The sequence below is a fragment of the Cryptomeria japonica genome, chromosome 8 (assembly GCF_030272615.1).
Source record: "Cryptomeria japonica chromosome 8, Sugi_1.0, whole genome shotgun sequence".
NCBI lineage: Eukaryota > Viridiplantae > Streptophyta > Pinopsida > Cupressales > Cupressaceae > Cryptomeria > Cryptomeria japonica.
In genome coordinates this window covers 226,357,208-226,363,991 of record NC_081412.1, presented here as the reverse complement: position 1 = coordinate 226,363,991, position 6,784 = coordinate 226,357,208, and positions in this window count along the sequence as shown.

The window sequence follows — 6,784 nt, the reverse complement described above, 5'->3', positions numbered from 1 at the left end:
AAATGATAAAAATGAAGAAAAACTATTTAAAATAGAAATTTCAATTTTTAAAATACAAAGAAATCCCAAAAAACCTAAAAAATGTATGGTCCCTAAAAAATTGCTCCTATAACACCAATTTTTTTAAACCAATCATAGTGTAGATAAATAATTTTTATAAAATCTTAAATTTAAAAATATAATTCTTAACTTTACAAAACCCAAGTTTTAAAAAAAATAAAAATAATAATAACTTTTGATAGGTGCAAACTAATTGAATGAAGAAGCTTCACTGAATGCAATAGTTTTGCCTACGACGAGTACTAATAACATTTAATCATAAATAAAAAAATAAATTATTTAGTTATTAAAAATATCTATTTTTTATTTAATTGTTTATATTGTATAATTATATAATTATTAATAATTATTTTATTAAGACCAATTGTAATTAATATTACATAAATATGCATGTAAGTAAACCAAAGGTTTTTCAAAAAAAGATGAGGAGCTCTACACATCCACACCCACACATCGGCGACCGTCATCCACACCAGGGCATGAACTGCAACGTGGTTGGCAGGGAAGCATCTTCATATAACCACCCATGGCAATTGGTAAAGTGCAAAAGAGCTGCTAGGGAAGAGAAGAGGGAGGCTAGGGTTTGTCTGGAACAGTCAAGCATGTGGGCGATCCCCATCACCTCTCAAATCCCTGGTTGGGCCACCAACGCAAATTGTATACCATTGGGTTGTCGAGCGAATACTTCAGGTCCTGGACAACCCCTTCGAAAGCCACAACATTATTTCCACTCACATACCTATATAATGGAGGGCTACAAAAGACCCACTATGGATGGACGAAGGACAATGCCATATCATGGCCCCAAATCAGTCAATTCAATGTTGTCTTAGAAGCTGGGGAACCCACTCCATCATGTAAGAAAAAATGTGACAAGGAGCAAGGGTGCCCTAGTAGCGATAAACCCCAACCCAGATTACATAAAAATCTTGAATCCCAGGGAAGCCGTGGATTTAAGTACAGATTGAAGAGGGCACAAGCCCTTTGCAAAATGGGGAGGGAATAATCAACCACTCATGGAACAGTGGATTGGTGGAAAACAACATTCCATGGCTAGGTAAGTATCACTACCCTAGCAAATAATTTTCTATACATTGGATGCTACAAAAAATCTTTGAAAGCCAAGTTATTGCATGAAGAATATGTTTTTTACAAAGGGGAAAATTTCAATTTCATTGATTGGAAACCTAAATTCGATGTTGATAAATATGAATTCAAAATGATATCAAAATGGATAGAAATTCACAATGTTCCTGTTGAATTAATGCATGCTAATATTCTTATATAAATTGGGGATAAATTGGGCAAATTCATAACCATAGAGAAAAATTGGTCAGATAAATCTGACATAAAACTACTAATAGAAGTAAACAAGGGCATGGAAGACCTAAAAACATAATTATAGAAACACTAGATGGTATTTGCACCCTAAAACCAGTATGGTATACTGGCCCGGTAGTAGAAGATTTAGCTTTCTACAAAAGGTCGAACCCTAATCTACAGAAGCCTCAGGAAATAGCAAGGGACAACCATAGAGCTCCAAAAGACATAATAAGAATTCAATTTAATAGTGACAGGGGCGGCTTCATTATAAACACTGGTCAACAAGAGAATGAAAATATCCCAACCCCACCTCCTTCCCCAGTCTTGAATAACAGTCCAGACAGAGCCAATAACAACAAAGAAACTCATGTTTATGATAATGAGGACCAAATCCAAGCAGAACTAAACAATGTTATATAAAACTTAATGGGGAAACTAACTAAAGAATTTTTTGAGGAGGTACTCATTGATACTCTGACAAATAGGGCAAATAATGTCAACATCTCCAATACAGAATAGGTTCAGACCCCCCTCAAAACCCCCTCATTAAACACCAACTCGACTGAGGTGGCTCAAGAGGATAACATCATAGTCTCTCCCACTTTGGTGGAATCCCCTATTGTGGAAGGATTGAATGCGAATGAGGAAAGAGAATTCATTATCAATGATTTGATCAATATGCAGGAAAAGGAAAATAACATAGTATTAGACAATAGCTCAATCAACCCACAAAATAGAGGTATCCTCCTGATGGGAGGTGAGAAATTATCTCCTGACTATGGAAAATCCATGAGCAACAAAAGAGGCCGGAAGTCTTTTTTAGACAAAAGGAAGATGGACGGGGATGCGAAGGGGCAGGCCAAAATCACAACATTGTTGGGGCAAGTAAAATCTCCCCTCTCTCTCTCTCGTAGAGGTATAAACATACTAACATGGAATGTTAGAGGTTTGGGAGCCCCTAACAAACAAAGATTGATTGAGTGAAACATACTAAAATCTTATATGGACCTAGTTATGATACAAGAAACAAAACTAGGCAACACTAATATGAACAATTTTAGTAGAAAATTCACCCAATGGCAGATGGAAGTGGTTGAGTCTACAGGGGCATTGGGGGGACTCAGTGTAATGTGGAGAAAAAATGCAGTTACATTCACATGTCAAACCAAGATGCAAAATTGGATTGTTGGCAAAGTAAGAGCCCTTATTCTAAATCTCGAGTTTATTATTATTAATGTTTATGGCCCAATTCCAACAGATAAAAAGAGATTAATGTGGCAAGAAATTGAACACTACATAAATATTCAGGATGAAAAAAAACATCATCATAGGTGGTGATTTCAACACCATCTTATACTCCTCTTATAAAAGCGGTGGTATAAAAACCATTAGACAACCACAAAGAGACTTCACAAACTGGATAAATAACAATAACTTACTTGAAATCAGAACTGAGATGGGTTTTGACACATGAAATAACATAAGCAAATATTTCTCCAACATTGGAGAAACACTTGATCGATTTTTCTTTAAAGGAGATCTAATCGATCTTAAAACATAACTAAAAACTACAGTATTACCATGGTCAGGATCTAATCACTACCCAATGCTTTTAGAACTTATGGGGGAAACAAAGAAAACTGGGTGTCCCTTCAAGTTTGAAAGAATGTGGTTTACACATGAAGACTTCCTCCCCAACATACAAAAATGTAGGAAGGAGAGTGTCTTTGTAGGATCAAAAATGTACTGTCTGGTCTCCAAGCTGAAAGAGATTAAGCATAAATTATTAGATTGGAACAAAAGAAATTTAAAAATATCTTCGAGGAGAAGTCAAGAATTGAGAAAGAGATGGAGACAATAAACACTGATGTGATGCAAAATGGGATGACCTCTAAAACATATGAGGCTGAAAAAATGCTTTTATATGAATATGAAGGCCTTCTGGCCAGAGAAGAGATATACTGGAAACAGAAATCTCGATAGACATGGTTAGAATATGGAGATAGAAACACTAAATTTTTTCACAATAGTGTCAAAATGAAAAGGGCAGAAAAAAAGATTACTCAAATTACCAATGATAGTGATCAGATCATTATGGATCAAGATCTGATCACAAAAGATGCAACCAAGTATTTTAAAAATATCCTCAACAACTGGGAACACTCAAACCTCCCTAACAATAGAATCTTATTAAATAACATACCCAAACTGATAACAGAGGGTGATAATAAAATGTTAAACTCTAATATCACCCATGAAGAAGTTAAAATGGCTTTGACACAATTTAAGGGAGACAAAGCCCCTGGACCAGATGGCTTCCTTACTAGTTTTTATCAGAAATGCTGGCACATCTTAGGGGACGAGGTTACTAATGCCTTGGAATCCACCAATAATGCAGGGAAATTCCTAAAAGAGATCAATAACACATTTTTGGGCTTAATTACAAAAAAGGAGAATCCCTCAAAGTGGGAAGAATTCAGACCCATTTCTCTATGTAACATGACTTATAAACTACTAGCTAAAGTCGTGGCCAATAGACTAAAAAAATTACTGCCCACCATAATATCAGAAGAACAAATAGGACTTGTACCCAATAGATCAATTCTGAATCGAATTATTATTGTACATGAAGCCATGGACTCCTGTCAGTCCTAAGGGAAACCTAATATACTGATAAAATTAGACATCAAAAAGGCTTATGACAAAGTGGATTGGTATTTCCTTTGTAGCTTCATGAAGGCCTTTGGCTTTAACAAACAATAGATCAATTGGGTTTACTTCTGCATATTAGACCATAGATTCTCTATCTTACTAAATGGGAAACCAAAAGGCTTCTTTGAAGTATCTAGGGGACTTAGACAGGGTGACCCTTTATCCCCATTCTTATTTATAATTATGTCTGAAGCCTTAGGTAGAAGCTTAGATGCATCACGAAGGTCTAGCAAAATATCAGGGATTTAGATAATTGGTGGGGTAGAACCATGTACCCATGAACAATTTGCTAATGACACAATGAATCTAGGGAAATGACAGTTAAAAGAAGCCAAGGAAATTAAGAATATATTACAATCTTATGGGATGGCTTCAGGAGAGATGGTAAACAAGGATAAATCAAAAATATTCTTCTTTAATATGGAAGCATAGGAGGAATACAGGATAGCTTCATATCTAGGGTACAAAATAAGTCATTTACCAATCTCATATTTGGGGATGCCTCTGGACAAAGGTATCAGAACCAATAAACTTTGGGATCCATTGATTGAAAAAGTAAGGAAGAAGTTGTCATCTTGGAAAGCCTTATGGCTGATAGGGGCAGGAAGATTAGCCCTCATAAAAATAGTATTGGCAACAATGCCTATTTATCTTCTATCATGTATACCACTTCCAAAAGGGGCATATAAGAAAATAACTCAAATAATTAGAGATTTCGATTGGAATGGTATAGAGGATAAAAACAAAATGAAATTGATATCATGGGAAAATATATGCCAAGAAAAGAGTGATTGAGGCACGAGAATAAGAAAATTACTATGGCAAAATAAGGCTTTAGGGTCAAAATTTGTATGGAGAATGTACACATCCTCAGAAGCCAAATGTGTCATAATCCTTAGGAGAAAATACATATCATAAAATCAAAGAGAGGGATTATTTAGGTAAACAAACCCACCCAAGGGTTCTAGAATCTGAAACTTTGTAAAAGAAAGCCGATTTCTCATAGAGAACCACCTATCCTGGGATATTCACGATGGTAAAACCGCCTTGTTCTTGGAAGATTCTTGGGGGGGTTACCCCTCAGTAGATAGTCTAATGGGCACAATCGGCATAAAAGACCAAATGAAATATTTATGGGGTAATCATGTAAGGGATTATATGACATTGGCACCATAATCAACAATGGGATAGAAATGGAAAAACATACTCCCATTCTTGGTGGACAACAATGAATGAGAATTGGTGCAAATTATTGAGGGTAGATTAATAACACTCAGACCTGGGCCAGATGAGCTTATATGGTTGAGATCAAAGGATGGACAATACAACTGCAAAGATGGTTCTAGAACCATATATGATGAGGCAAACAATATCAAGGACTATATCCCTAACACAATATGTTGTGACAAATTCGGTCTCCCAAAAGCTGACTTCTTTGCATGGGCGACATTTGAGGGGAAGGTCCTAACTGTGGATCAATTTAAACTTAGAGGTTATGAAGAACCCTCAATTTTTTCTTATGCAAGAAAGATGAGGAAACAAATGATCACATATTCACAACCTGTAACTACACATAGAAATGTTGGTATTGGCTGATGGCACAACTAGGTTGGTCAGGTGCCCTCATCACTTACCTAAAGGATTGGCTAGAAAGTTAGAAAATCATCAAAAGGAATAGCATCTTCCACAATCTATGGATATGAAGGCCAGAAATAGTAATCTAGGAGACTTGGAAGGAGAGGAACAAGAGAATCTTCGAAGAGACAGAAATGAAGGTAGAAAATTTGATAGCAAAAATAGAAGCTTCCATCACAAAAACCTCCAATAATAGGAATACGACCATTCCACAACATGACAAGACTTTTACAAACTAGGATAACTACATCAGAAACCAGTGGAAGGGGATTAAAATCCCTCCTTTCTTTGGGAAGGGGGGCAGAGACAAGACCGATGGTAGAAAAGCATGCAAATGGGTTCCCCCAGAGATTGGATGGTGCAAAATCAATTTTGATTGAGCATCCAGAGGAAATCCAGGGGAGGCAAGGGAAAGATGTATAATCCACTCACATGAAGGGATATGTACTAGATTTAGATCCTAGTATCTAGGGCATTGCACTAACAATAAGGCATAATTGTTGAGCTTAATAGAGGGTTTAAACCTATGCAAACAATTAAAAATATCCAAATTGGAAATAGAAGGGGACTCGGCCATCATAGTTAATGCAATAAGGACCAAGACAATGCCAAATTGGGAGCTCAAAAGTTTATTGGATAGAGCCCTTTCTCTAATGGAAAGCTTCTCAGATTACACGCTCAATCACATTTATAGGGAAGCTAACACATTGGTAGATAAGCTAGCTAATTTGGAGGCTGATGGAACAAATAGAACCACATCATTAACATACATGCAATAAGACCAGGATACTCATAGGCAAGCAGAGATTTAGACATAACCCTAAAAAACAACCCATTCACAGCACATATTGGAAGGTATACATATGCATATGCAGAGATAGCGGTATATATGTATGTATATATTTGTATTTATATAATTATATGTGCACACGTGCATATATATGGTAGCAGATACATATATAAATGTGTATATACATATATAACTATATATATAGATACACACGGACACATATACATATATTTGCACATATAATCATATATATATATACCTATA